Source organism: Balaenoptera acutorostrata, chromosome 2 (assembly GCF_949987535.1).
Source record: "Balaenoptera acutorostrata chromosome 2, mBalAcu1.1, whole genome shotgun sequence".
NCBI classification, from domain to species: Eukaryota; Metazoa; Chordata; class Mammalia; order Artiodactyla; family Balaenopteridae; genus Balaenoptera; species Balaenoptera acutorostrata.
In genome coordinates, this window is record NC_080065.1 from 40,418,296 (window position 1) to 40,434,801 (window position 16,506).

Consider the following 16,506-nt stretch of genomic DNA (forward strand, 5'->3'; position numbering starts at 1 on the left):
CTATTCAGTGCTCGAATATCGTCTAAAACATTTGCACCAAATACTCCCCTGTGTGCCTGAAGGTTGAAGATTTATTACCTCCCAAGGCTACCATTTTCCCAGTTTGTACTGTACACATGACTAGACAAAGTTTATTTTGTGTTGAAATCTCTTTTCTGGTAGCTTCTTCCCATTTATAATTGCCTATCTCAAGGTTATTTGGATATCTTCTCCATTTCTTTTCATCAGGTACATTTTTTAGCATCTTACTATGTTCTCTTTTTTAAAAAATATTTATTTTATTTATTGGGTTGCACCAGGTCCTAGTTGTGGCATGTGAAGTCTTAGTTGTGGCATGCGTGTAGGATCCAGGTCCCCAGCCAGGGATTGAACCCAGCCGGGCCCCCTGCATTGGGAGGGCAGAGTCTCAACCACTGCACCACCAGGGAAGTCCCTGTCTTACTATGTTCTTTTAATTGGAAACAACCTAACTGTTCAACAATAAGGGATTGGTGAAATAAATTTTTCCCAATCTGTATAAAAGGAATACTGCATTAGTTTCCTAGAGTTGCCATAACAAATAACCACATATTTGGTGGCTTAAAATGACAGAAATTTATTCTTTCACACTTCTGGAGGCCAGAAGTCCAAGATCAAGGTTTGGCAGAATCATGCTCCTTCCGAAAGCTTTAGGGGAGAATCTTTCCTTGTCTCTTCAAGCTTCTGGTGCCTCCTGACATTCCTTGGTTTATGGCAGCATAACTCCAATTTCTGCTTTGTTTTCACATGGTCTTCTTCCCAACGTCTGTGTGTGTTCTCTCCTTTTCTCACGAGGATGCCAGTGATTGGATTTAAGGTGAACACTAAATCCAGGATGATTTCATCTCAAGATCCTTAACTAATTGTATCTTCAAAGACCGTATTTCCGGGCTTCCCTGGTGGCGCAGTGGTTGAGAATCTGCCTGCCAATTCAGGGCACACGGGTTCGAGCCCTGGTCTGGGAAGATCCCACATGCCACGGAGCAACTGGGCCCGTGAGCCACGATTGCTGAGCCTGCGCGTCTGGAGCCTGTGCTCCACAACAAGAGAGGCCGCGACGGTGAGAGGCCCGCGCACCGCGATGAAGAGTGGCCCCCACTTGCCACAACTAGAGAAAGCCCTCGCACAGAAACTAAGACACAACACAGCCAAAAATAAATTAAAAAAAAAAGAAAAAAAAAAGGACCGTATTTCCAAGTAAGTTCACATTCTCAGCTTCCAGGTGGACATGAATTTGGGGGGGATACTATTCAACCCATGACAAATACTATAAAACTACTTAAAATGATGAAATGGATAAGTACTCAACTGGTCATACACTATCTTGTAGGACCAGGCACAAGTTCTCATTGATCTTTTGGGAACATCCTATTTTAATAAGTCTATCATCATCAAGCTTTTTAACAAATTATCAACATATGTAGTGTTATGTGTTGAATTGTGCCCCCCCGCCCCAAATTATACTGAAGTCCTAACTCCTAGTACCTCAGTGTGTGAGCTTATTTGGAAAGAGTCACTACAGATATAATCTGTTAAGAGGAGGTCAGACTGGGGTAGGGTGGGCTCTTTATCTGATATGACTGGTGTCCTTACAAGAAAAAGACACTCAGACACAGGAGGGAGAAACCATGTGACAACAAAGGCAGATTGAAGTGTTGGCAGCCGCAAGCCAAAGAATGCCAAAGAGTGCCAGTAAACCACCAGAAACTAGGAAGAAGCAAAGAAGGATTCCCTCCTACAGGTTTCAGAGGAACATCTGCCCTCCCCGCCAACACCCTGATTTTGGACCCCTAGCCTCCAGAACTGTGAGATAATCAACTTCTGTTGTTTTAAATCACCTAGTTTGTGGTAGTTTGTTTTGGCGGCCCTAGTAAACCAACACGGGTACAGTTGACCCTTGAACAAGATGGGGGGCTTAGGGGTGCCAGCCTTCTGCACAGTCCATAATCTGCGTATAACTCTACAGTTGGCCCTTTGTATACATGGTTCTGCATCTGTGGATTCAACCAACTGTGGATCCAGTAGTACTGTAGTATGTATTTAGTGAAAAAAATCTGCATATACGTGGATCTATGCGGTTCAAACCTGCATTGTTCCAGGGTCCACTGTAGTTTAAAAAAACAAAACAAAACAGAAACAAAAGAAACTCTGAGCTCCGGGAACAGGATTTCTGAACTCTAAACGCCTCCACCAATAATAAGTTTTTTGAAGCCTTCATTACTGCTTTCATCATATGCACTGTTTTCTTGACACATGAGATAATGTTCAGCCTAGAAATGCTATGGCTTTAAACTGAAGTTTGCCTAAAGCTAGAGTAGAATGTCTTGGAATTCCATGATCAAGATAGCAGCTTTGTGGAGGACTGAGATTTTCCTAGATTGAGCCCAGTATCAACTAGAATTTTCCCTGATCTGAAATTTCAGTAACTTAATCAAGAAAACTAAACCTTACACTAAGAGCAATCAGTGGGTTATAGTCTAATAGAATCAGTCTTAACTCTGTGCTGGGAAAGGGCTCCGAACTTCAGTACAGGTAAGATTTAAAGACCAAGCTCTCTTTCTCTGTTTCTCTCTCAGTCTCTTCCACCATCTTTTCATTTTGTTAAAATTGCTGTTCCTACATAGTTGATAGATAGTTTTCTAAAATGTCCAGGAAACCAAGGTAGAGAAATTTCAAAATGTGCTTTTCCATAGCTATCTTGGAGAGAAAAAGGGAACCAGGCAGAGCAATAATTAGAGATAATGGCTTAAAATGAAATAAAAGTAGCAGAGATTTCTAGTTCAAGCAACATGGTGGACTAGGGCATCAACTACTTTCTCCCTCTATTACAGATTCTTTATAAAGAAATGTACCATAAGAAGGTACACTAAAGTATGACTGAGCTGAAAGGAAGGAAGGAAGAGAGGAAGGGAAGGAGGGAGGAAGGATGGATCCATAAGTGGGAACCCATTAGTACACTCAAAGCCAGAACAGTGAGCTCTGAGTGGTGCTTCTGCAGCCTGGGTGATATCATGCCTGGATATGGGCTGTGGAGTTTGAGCATATTCACGTTTGCTTGGGGAAAGGAGGCATGGACATAGCTAAAGACTGTTGAGCTTAGAGATCGGAAAACAGCCCCAGTCCTCCTATGAAAGGGACTGGAAGAAAAGCAATCCACAGAAAATGAAGCTCAAATATCCTTAGCCTCAGTATCAATGTGGAGAATGCAAATGAAAATAATGAGTTACTCTATTATTCTCATTGTATTGGAAAAAGAATGTCTAAATACCACATATAATCTTGGTGTGGGGAAATGGGAGCTCTTGTACACTGCAGGCAGGCATTTAAATTGGTGGAACCACTTTGGAAGCTGCTTTGTAGTACTTTGTGCAGTGGAAGACGAACATGCCCTGAGACATACCAATTGCACTTCTAGATCAATACCCTGAATGTACTCTCGCTCAGGTGCACAAGAAGATGTTGTAAGAGATTATTCCTTGTGGCACTGTTTGTAATAGGGGCAAAATGGAGAACTTCTGAATGTCTAGCAATAAAGGAATATATATATCAATTGTTATATGTTCATATGAACATACTAGTGTTTAAATGAATGAACATGAACGAATCTGGAAAACAAAGTTGGGGGAAAAAAGCAAGTTGTCGAAAGATATGGTCAGTATCATCCCATCTATGTAAGTTTTAAAAATCCAGAGACTAGGGCTTCCCTGGTGGCGCAGTGGTTGAGAATCTGCCTGCCAATGCAGGGGACACGGGTTCGAGCCCTGGTCTGGGAAGATCCCACATGCCGCGGAGCAACTAAGCCCGTGTGCCACAACTACTGAGCTTGCGCGTCTGGAGCCTGTGCTCCGCAACAAGAGAGGCTGCGATAGTGAGAGGCCCGCGCACCGCGATGAAGAGTAGCCCCCGCTTGCCACAACTAGAGAAAGCCCTCGCACAGAAACGAAAACCCAACACAGCCAAAAAATAAATAAAGTGAAATTCTTTAAAAAAAAAAAAAAATCCAGAGACTATTACATTGGTAATGCTATACAGGTGTAGTAAAATATAAAAATATAAACTGGAAGCTCTGTAGATACTTCTGGATATTACAGTATGATGAGGGAGGAAGTGGAATAGCATTGGAGTGGGGTGGTGGTTATGTTTGGTGGTTCCCTTTGGTTATTTTAGTTATGTTTGCAACATTTTCTTTATTTTAGAAAAGAAGGAGGATCAGGAATAAGTATTGTAAAATAATAATATTTGTTAAGATTGAATGATGGATATATTGGTTTTCATTCAATATTTTCTAAGTTTTCTGAATGCTTGAAATATGTGTATGTTATAAAATTTATGTAAATGTATTGTTTTGTGCCGGTCTCAGTCTATTGATAACCGGTGTTGTGGCTGGACCAGCCCTTATGGTTCTTATTATGACTGCAAGATGCCCTCAGCAATAACCATCACCAAACTTGGGAAAAAAAAAGGTTTATTACTTAAAGGTCCTGGAAATTACATGGCAGACCTGGGGCCACACAGCAAGGTTGCCGGTAGAGAAGAGAGAGAGCACGAGGCTGGGGTTGTTTTTTTGGGGATCGAGGGTGGGGGCCTAGGGTTTCACAGGCTCACTCTTTATTGGTGAATTTAAATGTAAGTGGAAATTTTAAGCACAGAAAGAGAAAAAAAAGCAGCCCAAGTTGTCAGTTACAGAAATCAACAAAGATCTCTAAAACAAAGGAGACTAAAGCGGGGTGGCAGTGGTGTCCTGACTCTATTTCTGTGGCTGGCAATGTGTTTATTTGAGATAGCTTTCTTTGAGGGGGATGACGCTTTGTAGTGGATGACTCAGCAATCAAAGCTTAAGTCAGGCACTTGCATTACAAAAGAGAAAAAAAAAACCCGTTCAGGGCTTATACTACATTTATAAAAATAAATATAGCATGTTGTATATAACAAAAGCTGTGTGTGTGTGTGTGTGTGTGTGTGTGTGTGTGTGTGTGTGTGTGTGAAAAACATAGGCAAAGGAAAGGCAGGACAAACTTCTGAGTAGTATAAGCATGGAGAATCCTAGGGATAAGAAACTGGCTTAAATGCACAAACTTATTTGAGAATCCACATTCCCACATGACAATCTAGTACAATTTTCTGGTTTTAAAGTACAGGCATACCTCAGATATATTGCGGGTTTGGTTCCAGACCATCACAGTGAAGTGAATATCGCAATAATGTGAGTCACATGAATTTCTTGGTTTCTCAGTGCATGTAAAAGTTATGTTTATACTATACTGTAGTCTGTACAATAGCATTATGTCTAAAAGGTAATGTACACACCTTAGTTAAAAAATAGTTTAGCATTTTTTTAACAAAAAAGTATTTTTTTTCTGAGCAGTATGTCTCAACAGTGGGCTTAAAATATCCAGTAAGCAATGTTGTAAATATAATCATCCAGTCTTTGTTGTTCCATTTCTAGAGTGCAGAGTAGACTGAGCATAATTCTTAAGGGCCCTAGGGTTTTTGGAATAGTAAATGAGCATTGACTTCAACTTAAAGTCACCAGCTGCATTAGCCCCTAACCAGAGAGTCAGCCTGTCCTTTGAAGCTTTGAAGCCAGGCATTGACTTCTCCTCTCTAGCTATAGAAGTCCTAGATGGCATCTTCTTCCAGTATAAGGCTGTTTCGTCTACACTGAAAATCTCTTGTTTAGTGTAGCCACCTTCGTTAATAATCTTAGCTGGCTCTTCTGGATATCTTGCTGCAGCTTCTACATCAGCACTTGCTGCTTCACCATGCACTTTTATGTTATGGAGATGACTTCTTTCCTTCAACCTCATGAACCAACCTCTGCTAGCTTCAGACTTTTCTTCTGCAGCTTCCTCGCATCTCTCAGCCTTCACAGAATTGCAGAGAGTTAGAGCCTATCTGTGGATTAGGCTTTGGCTTAAAGAAATTTTCTGGTTGGTTTGATCTTCTATCCAGACCACTAAAGCTTTCTCCATGTCAGCAATAAGGCTGTTTTGCTTTCCTATCATTTGTGTGTTCATTGGGTAGCACTTTTCATTTCCTTCGAGAACTTTTCCTTTGCATTCACAACTTGGCTAACTGTTTTGTGCAAGACCTATCTTGGCTTTCAACATGCTTTCCTCACTAAGCTTAATCATTTCTAGCTTTTGATTTAAAGTGAAAGACATGTGGCTTTTCTTTTACTCAGACAGTTAGAGGTCATCGTATGGTTATTAATTGGCCTAATTTTAAGATTGTTGTGTCTTAGGGAATAGAGAGGCCAGAGGAGAGGGAGAGAGAACCACTGTCTTAAATGAGTGCAGTTTGTGGCACCCCAAAACAATTACAATAGTAACATCAAAGATCACTGATCACAGATCTCCATAACAAATACAATAACAATGAAAAATTTGAAATATTGCAGTAATTACCAAAATGTGATATAGAGACAGGAAGTGAACAAACGCTGTTGGAAAAATTGCACCGATAGGCTTGCTCAACACAGGGTTGTCACAAACCTTCAATGTGCAAAAAAAAAAAAAAAAAAGCACTGTGAAGTGCAAGAAAGTCAAACCTCAATAAAATGATGTATGCCTGTAAGCCAGAGAAGTTTAGAGATTTGCCCAAGGTCACATGTATATTGGTGTAAAGCTGGGTCTAGAATCCAAGTGTTCTGAGTCCTGTCCCGTGTTCTTCCTAAATTGCCACAAATAAGTCATTAGTGTACAACTCATGATTTGTACTTTGGCTTCATAAGGTAGATCATGTTGTGAGCTGTATTTCATAGATTCCCTTTATTTTATATTCTCCTAGTTCTTTCTATAGTGAAAGGCATTTTGATGTATTAATAGTAGGAAGCCCAGAGTAGCTCTGAGAGGATACAATTTACTTCCATGTGAGAATCTTCCCATTGGCATCAAGCTTGAGACTCAAGTAATAATTAGCTTTTAGGATTTTTTTGCAATACAGAATCAATGAGTTATTGACCTATCTGTGTTTGCCAAGCCAGGCTTAAAGTAGTAGTACAGGTGTGCTGCTGTCACACCAGAAGATCAGTTGTCTGAGAGTTCTGCTGGTATGTGTATTAACTAGCAATCTTTTGGATTAAAAGAAAAATATATTGTTTATTTTCAACTCTAGTTAGTAAAAAAAAGTGTTCAATGATTATATTAGAGTCCAGATTGTCTTATCTTTTCTTGACAATCTAGATAAATAGACTGTGACTAGACACCATTTTTAGTGTTGTCAAATATTTTGTAGAACTACATAGATTTTGTGGAGAAGGGGTTATATTTTTAGCAAAGGAATTGTTTCCTTGGGGAAATATACTGAACATGGGAGCATTAAAACAAGTGACAGGGAATGGAGGTCATTTATTGTACGTGTCTTCTTTGTCCTATGTTTATAGTCACTAAGCATTCCCTGGGGAGGGAGCAAAGAACTGGGTATCAGGAACTGGAGTCTTGCTATTCTGATAAGTCCACCTTTATCAGTTATTTGCCATGTGTCATTTCTCCATCTGGAAATGGATTTTAATGCTAAATAATACAGAGATACAGTGTGAGAAGGTATTAATTAATTCTTATTAAATATAGCCATTTACAGGGCTTCAGTATTAATGTTTGACTGTTTGAAAATGTTAAAACATCTGCAGCAGAGAGGCATTGGACATGGGGGAAAGTAACAAAACATTTAATTTGGACCTTCTGCAGTGAGCAGTATGACAGCTTACATGCTATGCTTTGGAGGTTACAAAGGCCTGTTGCAGGAGTGGTTTGTTTCTGCTCCACGATGCCCGGGGTTTCACCTGGGAAAACTCAAGTGCTGGGAGTGACTCAACACCTACATTCTGGGATCATCTGGAGCCACCTTTACGCACATGGCTGGCAGTTGATGGCAGCTGTTGGCTGGGATCTCAGCTGGAGCTAGCTGACTAGACTCCACGCACTTGGCCTTTCTGTGTGACCTGGGCCTCCTCACAGCATAGAGGACTTAGAGTGGTCGGACTTCTTATGTGACGGCTCAGGGCTCCATAAGGGAGTGTCTAGAACTATTGGAGGCTGCATGGCCTTTTCTGACTTAGTCTCAGAAGTCCCATAGCATCACTTCCATTGTGACCAGTTATAAACCTACCAAGAATCAAGAGAAGGAGGCAGAGACCCCTCTTCCTGATGACAGGAATGTAAAACTAATTTGGAATCATGTTTTAAAACTGACATAGGTACCTAAATGGGAAGGAAATCCAAAAAAGAGGGGAATATATGTATACGTACAGCTGATTCACTTTGTTATACAGCAGAGACTAACACAACATTGAAAAGCAGCTATACTCCAACAAAAATTTTTTAAAAAAACCAAAAAAAAACTGACATAGGCTGCATGACTTGAAGGCCTCTAAAATCAACAAAAGAGGACAACAAAAGGTGAGAAACTCTGCCCTCTTTGCCCAGATCAGGCTGCCTGTGGAAGGTTCAGCTCTAATTAAGCTGTGACTGCTGCCAGCTCTCCAAGTGTTGCTTTAGTGATTACTCTGAGGTTCTCACACGTCTTCTTTCAGGAAGCCCTCCACACTAACACTGGATTAGCATGGACAGTAAGGACCCCTAGCCTCAGCCACATTAATTGGTCTCTGTTACCCACTAGGAGGGAGTAGCAAACAACGGCCGCTTCATCATGTCAGCCTACTTAAAGTATTCAGTGTTAGATTACTCACTCACAGATGTGTGAAAAGGTTTTTCAGGTTTCAACACTATTTTTAGTACAATTTCAAGGAATCTCCTTCCTTAATGTAGAGCTCCTCAATATACTATTGTCTCTCAGGAGTACTACCTGTCCTTACACCTACCACAGAACCTTGGCGGGACTTGGTTTCACGATTCCCGACACAGACCCCATGTCCTCTCTGACTCATGAGACAAGACATTTTTGAGAAGGAGCTGATTATCCCAGTCAAAAACTGGCCGTCCAAGTCTCACTGTGGTGTGGACTCCACAGTGCTTCCAAACATTTTTTTATATCACAGAGCCCAGGGAAATTTATATTTACTCAGCATCCTCTTTTAAATAGGACGGGTCTGTGTTTAATCAGCGGCAACTGGCTTACGTATTCCTCCCATCCATTTCTCCATGTGCCTGTGTAAAAGGAATCAATATTTGTATACCTATAGCCCACTCTTGCCAGGCTGATTAGGAAACTGTGGGTAGAGAAAATCACTCTGGACTAGGGGTCTAAAAATCTAAATTCCAAGCCTGTCTTTACCATGTGAGTAGTCTTAATCTCTTGGTCAAATCAACTGCCCTTATTATTTAGCACGTCCTTTTGTCTCACTTTCCTTTCTCCATTTACTTGTTTCTTCTTCTACCATTCTTTTCCCCATAAAATAGTTCTTCATATTTTTCATTAATGATACTGACCTTACCTGTCCTTTCTGTGCCAATGAAACAGATCATCTTTGGGAGATGATCTCTTCTTGCGTAAAAGATGCCTGTATATTCTAAGTGACAATTTAGGTGACTCTGTTTTGTCTATCTGGCAATATTTACCAGAAAAAGCTTTTTCTTGGCCATTGTAGAAGGAAACATGTTAGCTATTTGGAATGGTTTTACTGGTTGAAATCCAAATCTAGATAAGGAGACTGTAGCTGCTCAACTGGCATCCCAAATCCTACAGGAAATCTGAAGACACTTATAGTTTGACAGTGCTACGGAAAGGAAGCCTAAGAGAAACTTTTCTTTTGAGCAAACGTGTGACCCAAATGTGACATGATTCCACTTTGGTTATATCTTTCCCCACGTTTCCTTAGCTGAATATAATTTTTTCCTTCGGGTGGTAGATAAAGATAAAGGAACCAAAAATCAATGTCTGAAGATGAAGTCCTCAGAGTAAAGGAATAAAAAATAAGGTATGAGAAAGAATGATGGGACTGAGCATGGAGGTGGGTGTAGGGTTGTGGTGAGTGTGGGCGTCATGGTGACTGGGTGGAGTGGTGGCAGAAATCAGAGGCCTTCTCTTAATACAACATTCAAAGCAGAGCAAAAGCTTTCATTTCGGGGGTGGGGGGGAAGAAAGTGAAAAAACTTCCCTGACCAAATATACTCAGTGTGACTTGCTGATTTATAGAAGAAAAGAGGAGTGTTTCCTAGTTTTAGAAAAGGATGTAACAGAAAGAAACCACGACACAGATAAAGGCAGGTCATGGGCTTAGATGGTACGTCTTGGCTGGCAGGGTCCTTTCATGGCCCACCCTTGCAGGATTGCCACATGCTGGGTCTCTGCTCAAGAGCTATATGTCTTGAGGCGACAGCACTGGGAAGAGTCAATCACTGGCTGCTGTGGTTGTGAGAGGAAGGAAGAGACAGAATGAATAAAGGGCCAGATAATGCTGTACAGGCAAAGGGAGCAAGACAGACCCTAGGGTGAGAGGTGCAAAGCCACAGACTAAAGAACCATTTGGTTAACTTTGCTATAACCATGATCCCCATCACTGACTTTGTCAATGTGGAATGAAGCACAAATACTATGAGAGGATTCATGACAATAACTTGCATGTTTGTTTATTCCACAAACACGTATTGCATATGATGGTGTGGGAAGCACTGAGCTGATCATGGGGGAACCAAAGATAAGAAGTCAGACTCCACTTTCAAGGAGCAATCAGAGTGGAGTCAAAAGGAAAGACTGTATTTCCATGTATGGCTCATCTACCACAAAATAATAAAGACTTGTTGTCTCATCATTTCAGGCTCAACTTTTTCTCCAGGCTGACCTAGTTGTGTCCAAAAAACAGTTTCACGAATTTTAAGAGCTGGTGGGAGTGGAGTGGTTGTAATAGTGTGTTAGTGGGGGTGGTAGGCTAGAAATAGCCCTCCAGTAGGTACCCACATTCTAATCCCTGGAGCCTGTGGATGTTCCCTTATTCGGAAAAAAGGCTCTTTGCTGACACCTTGATTTGAGTCCAGTGAAACTGATTTTGACCTCTTGGCCTCCAGAACTGTGATGGAATAGATTTCTGTTATTTTAAGCCAGAAAATTTGTCATAATTTGTTACAGTATCCACAAGAAACTAATGTAGTGAGGAATGGCCTGTAAAAATGTGGATATAGTCTTGCTGCTCTTAATTTTTTTGATGACGCCATATTCCTCCCGGTGACGTTTGGGCATATGTATTTATACTATATATCAAAACATTATTCTTCCCCTCTCCTCTCTTCCTCCCTTCCCCATCCCTTTCTTCTCCTCCCCCCTTATCTCTCTCTCTCACACGCACATACATGCATGTGCAGAAATAAAAATGAGGCAGTATCGGTGCAGAGAACCAAAATGCCTTGGTGATTCATCTAAACCAAGATAATTATTTACTTATAATGAGTTCCAAAATCCTGCTTTGAAGCATGTGCTTCTTCAAGAACTTGGGGTTGGAAACAAAGTGTTGAAAACCATAGCAAAATGTTGATTGTATTTACAATAACTTTGCCATGTTCTCTGCTTTTGAATTTTGATGTTAGTCAAAATTAGAGGCAAATCCTAACAAGTAACAAAGAGCAGTAAGTGATAAGAATAAAGGAAGGCTGATCCCTTAGCAACATCCCTGGTTTGGAGGGTTGTTTGGACAACAGCCATAAGTAACAATTGTGTTGATTCCAATGGCCAGTCTATTCAAAATCAGTTATGTTCTAAAAAGACACCATTTACATTATTGTCCACGAATCCAAAGGTAAAAATCCCCATGTTTATGTTGATTGCTGTAGCAATAACATTGGATGAGGTTAGTTGCACAATCACTGAGCACTTCCAGAAAAGTTCAGCAGCAATTTTGCGTAGATTATCAGAACAGTTGTTAGCTTCTGCATTACAAGTTAATGATGCCAACAGTTGGAATCTCTTAAGACTCTGCATGGCCACGCCAATAATCTTTTGTCAACTGAGTTGTTTAATGCCAGAAACAATGTTAGTGACCAGTTCAATTTGTGTCAGGCTAAGCTGAGTGGCGAATCAAGTATAGCATATCCACTTAGCCTCAAGGAAAAGGGAAGAAAAATATCTTAACGTCTGGTCACTTGGTCAACCAAAATAAAGCAAGGATTCAGGTTCTAAGAGGAGCAGTCTATCACTGTCGTTGTAACTCCAGAGTAAATGCTGGAATTAAGATTTTGGAGTTATTTAGCTCCAGAGAAATGTGGGATGTGGTTGAAATCACTGGAGTCAAATAATAGAAGTAAAAATGTATTCATTTCCTTCATATCTCCTGAATCACTAATGAACCTTTCCACGGGGTATTCTGCTGTTCTTAGTCTGAGGGTATTGCACCATCACTAGTGATTTTTCACATAATCCCCACATTTTATAAAATAGTTCCTTTATTAAACTATCATTAGCTGCCCAATTCAAGTGTGCATCTTTTTCTTCCTAGACCCTGATTAACTGATGGTTGGAATGCACACCAGACATAGAACATAGCCTTCTTGTTACTTTCATGCATTTATGTGAGGCTTTTCTTTAGTATGTAGTTTATATTTAAATTCCAGGATTTATTGCCCCCAAATGTAAACACTTTTCTTACATTATCACCATAAAATCTTTCCAATTAGCGATTTAACAATATGACACTATCATACAATCTATAAATCCCATTTGGATTTTACCAAACATCAAGCAAAGTCTTTTTCCTTCCTGGGTCAGGATCTAATTCTGAAACACATGTTCCATTTTGTTGTTAGGTGCTGTCATTCTCCTCCAGTCTGAAACAATCCCTCACTTCCCCTGTCTCCTATTCCCTTGACAGTCATAAAGAATACAGGTACCTTCCATCCTTGTCAACTACCACTATAACGGATGTCAAATACTGATTACCCATTTGTATCATTCCTTATTTACTTATTAAAAATGTTTAAAGTCTTATTTATTTATTTATTTTTATATCAGTATGGAATAGTAGAATCCTAGAAATGTTTCTCCTACCTACTTATCTATCTATCTGTATCAATATGGAATCATAGGTCACTGTTTTATTCAATAGGTTGTAATTCTATATACTCATTTATATTAATGCTCAAATTAGATAAGTTTTGGCCTGTGAGCATCTCCTTATTTTATTGCTTAATTTATGTCCAGGCTTATTTTCTTCTTTCCCTGTTTCTCCCTTGAGCCAGCATGTCCCCAGGAAGCCTGTGTTCCTTTTGGTGGAGAGTGGTATTTGGAAACCAAGAGATGTATTCTCAGAGTGCTTAGTGCTGCTGGAATTTTATTGCTTCTAAGCTTCTTTCATGGACAAAGCTAGGAAATATGTGTGTGTGTGTGTGTGTGTGTGTGGAGAGAGGGAGAGAAAGAGACAGAGATGTAAGTACATACCTTTATGACTATTTCTAAATCTGCCTCTGTTTATTTTTAAAAGTCCGAGTTCATACAGATACTCTTAGTTCTAATTCAACCTCTCAGGGATTTTTAAAAATAGTCTTAAAAAGATAAGTTTTAAAAGGGTAAAAGTAGTGGCCACGATGGTGAAGCAGGAAAACCCTGAGCTCAGCTCCTCCCTCAGGCACACCAAAATTACAACTAGTTACAGAGCAACTATCCATGAGAATGACTTGAAGACTAGCTGAAAAGATTTTCCACGACTATAGATATAAAGAAGGAACCACAACGAAATGGGTAGCAGGGGCAGAGATGTAGTATAGTCAAGACCCACACCCCTGGGTAGGCGACCCACAAAAGGCAGGATAATCACAATTGCAGAGGTTCTCCCCAAGGAGTGTGGGGTCTGAGCCCCGCATTGAGCTCCCCAGCCTGTGGGTCCTGCACTGTAAAGACGAGCCCTCAGAACATCTGGCTTTGAAGACCAGCAGGGCTTGCATACGGGAGAGCTGGAGGGCTGTAGGAAGCAAAGATCCCACGCTCAAAAGGCACATATAAAATCTCACATACTCTGAGGCCCAGCACAGAGGCAGTAATTTGAAAGGAACCTGGGTCAGACTCACATGCTGATATTAGAGAGCCTCCCAGGGTGGCAGGAAGCAACTGGAACATCCCCTGGGGACACAGCTATTGGCAGTAGCAATTTTGGGGAGCTTGTTCTACAATGAGGACACCAGTGCTGATAAGCACCATTTTGGAGTCCTCCCTCTGCTTATTAGTGCCGGAGACTTACCCCCCTGCAACTGGTCTGCACCAGTCCTGGGACGCCCCAGTCCAAGTAGCTAGTCACAATTGGACCCAGCCCCACCTACCAGTGGGCTGGCACCAGCCCTGGGATCCCCTGGGCCAGGCATCCAGCTGAGCCAGGACATGGCCCCTTCCACCAGTGGCTGGCAGCCTCTGCGGGAGACAGGGCCTGGCAGTCAACTGCGCCAGGGGCTAGCCCCATCTACCAGCAAGCCCACAGTTGTCAGTCCCACCATAACAGAAGGGCCAATGCAGTTGACATAGGAGGCATCGCAGGAGAATATCGTTCTGGTGATCAGAGAGGAATGCACTGCTGCGCCCCATAGGGAATCTCCTACATCAGGCCTCTTCTCCAAGATCAGGAAATGTAACCAACTCACCTAATACATAGAAATAAAAACAGAGAGTTAGGCAAAATGAGGCAACAGAGAAATATGTTCCAAATGAAGGAATAAGATAAACCCCAGAAGAAGAACAAAGCAAAGTGGTCCATAGTTTCTCAATTTCTTACATTTGAATGAAAAAAAAAATGAAACAGTACATCAGTAGGGAATCACAGAATTTTCTGTTACTAAAATATACATTTTGATAGTTATGTATACAAGGATATGCCTTACTTTTAATCAGTGATAAGCCATGGATTAAGAAGTTAGTTATCTGGAGGGCCTTTCATACCTTGTATCTCCCCAAAGTTTTGAGACTACACCATCACTGAACTTGTCAGCTAGGTTGAAAATCCTGCTGTACTAAGCTTTTGGTACCTGTTAGTGTGTTTCACATTTTCCAAATGTGAGAAGGAAACTAAAGTTTGTAAACTACTGTTTCAACAGACCTTCATATGTGAAAATCTAGATTTAGACAATAGACAGATTGGAGGTAACAGCTTTAAGATATTCCAAACACTTCTCATGTTCTTCACATGTTCAGTGGCCATGTGTACCTAAAAAACTCTCAGGTTTCTTTCTACAGCCAGGAGTTTGCTCCTGATCACCACCTGGATGTCCCAAATATGCTCAAACTCCACATGCCCCAAACTGGACTCATTAGCCTCCTGTCCTTTTCAGTGTCCCCAAATCCATGGATTGGCACAACTGTTCACACAGTCTCCCATCTGGAAAGCTGGGAGTCATTTTTTACATCCATACTTCCCTTCCCATGTCCAATCAGTTACCAAGTGTTGAGAATTCCTAAAGATGTTTCCTTCTCGCCATTCATTTCTTCCCCTACCAATTCTGTCTTATTTCAGACCCTCATCACTCCTCATCTGGACAATTCCAAGGGTCTTCTAAAGCTCTTTGCCTCCAGTCTCACTGCTCTCTACTTAGCCTTCACAATGCAATCAGAAGGATACAAAGATTTTCCCCAGAATGAATGAAATCCATGCTTCATAGCAAGACCTGCAAGACCCCTGGTCACCTTTCTGGCCTGAAGTCCTGTCATTCTTCACTTTTTCATTTTTAGCAATACTGAACAAGTTGCCTTTCACTAAATGCACTGAATTGATCCTGAGCTCCTTGTCCTTACGTGACAAAGCTCCAGATTTACCTTTATATGTGAACCGCTTCTTGGCTCCTCCACAGAGACTGAGGCTCACCGCCCCTTTACTCCACACAGACTTCCATTATATCCCCATTGTATTGCGTTTATTGTTCCTAGGTTCCTTGAGAGCATGGATTGTGTCTGTTCTTTGTTCAGGCTCTAGTACATTGCACAGTGCCTGGTACATTATAATTCTCAGTAAATATCTGGCTAATGAATGAATGCATCCCCCTGATTAGAACCCTCAACAAAAGCAATCAAAATATAATTTACTATGCAACAAAATTTGACTTACAAATTTTGGAGTTACAAATACATTGAATCTTCTACTGGCTTCACTCATAATCAATCAGAATATTTTAAGAATATAACTATCTGATTTGAATATGTTGACCTTTTGGGGAAAATATAGTTTGCAGCTACAGTGGATTCTCACATAAGTGCTGTAAATTATAGACACCAGCACATTTATTATCTCTACTGTCTACTTTGTGTCTTTTCCTCCTTATGATCAGCGGAATGCTTTGTATATCATATTTGTTCTCTTTTGCAAGACACTGTGTGTGGGTGCTCTGATGTGTAATTTGCCAATGCAAAAAGGAAAATCACTGCTGGAGAAAACTGTAGGCGGTGTCTGTTCTTACCTTTGGGGAAAAAATATTGTTTCATAACTCATCCCAAACTTTGAAGAAATTTTCTATCTTAAGACTTTTCTTCCATGTTATTGTGACTGCAGTTGGTCAAGGCTTCTGGCGTCATGTTCATTCATTCATTCATTCATTCATTCAACGAATGTTTATTGAGAACCTAGTACTT

General features: G+C 40.8%; 1 protein-coding gene across 8 annotated transcripts in view; it reads left to right on the plus strand.

Moving 5' to 3' along the window:
- The window catches only part of MRPS30 (mitochondrial ribosomal protein S30), a 135,598-nt gene that overhangs the window by 19,914 nt on the left and 99,178 nt on the right, over nucleotides 1–16,506 (plus strand). The window lies entirely within an intron of this gene.